We start from the raw sequence: 1,222 nt of genomic DNA on the forward strand, positions 1-1,222 counted from the left end.
AACCTCGGCCAAGCGAGCCACGCCCGGGGGGCTCTCGGGGAGGGGGGCCAGGGAAAGCCCGGGCAGGCTCAACACAACCCCGGGCCGGCCCCACAGAAATCCAGCCCCGGCTGCCGGCCACCAGCGTGCACCGGGACCGACAGCCGAAGAAATGCCGCACCCGGCGAGCGGGCGGGGCCCCGGCTTAAGGCCGGGCAGAAAAGGGGCGAGGCGCCGCCGCCTCGCCCGCCACCATCCCCGGGGGAGCGAGCGGGCGCCCGGCTCCCCGTTGTCACGAAACCGGCAGCAGCCGGGCCGGAGCGGGACACACTCGCGGCTTTCTCGCCCTCTCTCTGGGCCTTTTTCTCGCTTCTCCCCCGCCTGGAACAACGCAGCCTCGCCTGGGCCGGGGGAGCGCGGTGGCTCTCGGATCGCATCGCTCTCTCTGGGGGCTTTCTCGCTTCTCCCCCGGACTGAACACGCAGCCTCGGCCTGGGCCGGGGAGCGGCTCTCGGATCGCATCGGTCTCTCTGGGGGCTTTCTCGCTTCTCCCCCGACTGAGCACGCAGCCTCGCCTGGGCCGGGGAGCGGCTCTCGGATCGCATCGGTCTCTCTCTCTGGGCTAACCTGTCCCAGTCGAACTGGGTAAGACGGGAAGCCGGACGAAGCCACGCGACTCGCCCCGACATCGGCGGTGTTCTTCTGGCCCTGGCGACCGCACGCGCGTCCGCCCTTCTCCGCCACGGACACAGGCACGGCAACAGCCTGTGGGGATACGGCCCGTCACCTCGTTCCCATAATACGGACAGATGGGCCCGAAGCGGCGGAGGCCGGAAAGAGAACCGATGTACGTGACCGAGGGGGCGCAGTGGCGCACGCCGCCTTCTACGATGACATAGCCGGAGGCAGCGAGAAACAGCGACCCCTTGGAGTACTTCCAGGCCGGCGGCGGACAACAGGTCTACCAGCCATGAAACGGGCAACAGGTCTACCGACGGCTTGCTGCGGACAACAGGTCTACCCAGCCATGAAACGGGCAACAGGTCTACCAAGCTGCGGACACCAGGTCTACCCAGGGCATGCTGCGGACACCAGGTCTACCCACGGCTTGCTGCGGACAACAGGTCTACCCAGCTGCGGACACCAGGTCTACCCAGGGCATGAAACGGGCAACAGGTCTACCAAGCTGCGGACACCAGGTCTACCCAGGGCATGCCGCGGACACCAGGTCTACCCAGCCATG

This window comes from Sturnus vulgaris, unplaced genomic scaffold, assembly GCF_052056855.1.
Source record: "Sturnus vulgaris isolate bStuVul1 unplaced genomic scaffold, bStuVul1.hap1 Scaffold_184, whole genome shotgun sequence".
NCBI lineage: Eukaryota > Metazoa > Chordata > Aves > Passeriformes > Sturnidae > Sturnus > Sturnus vulgaris.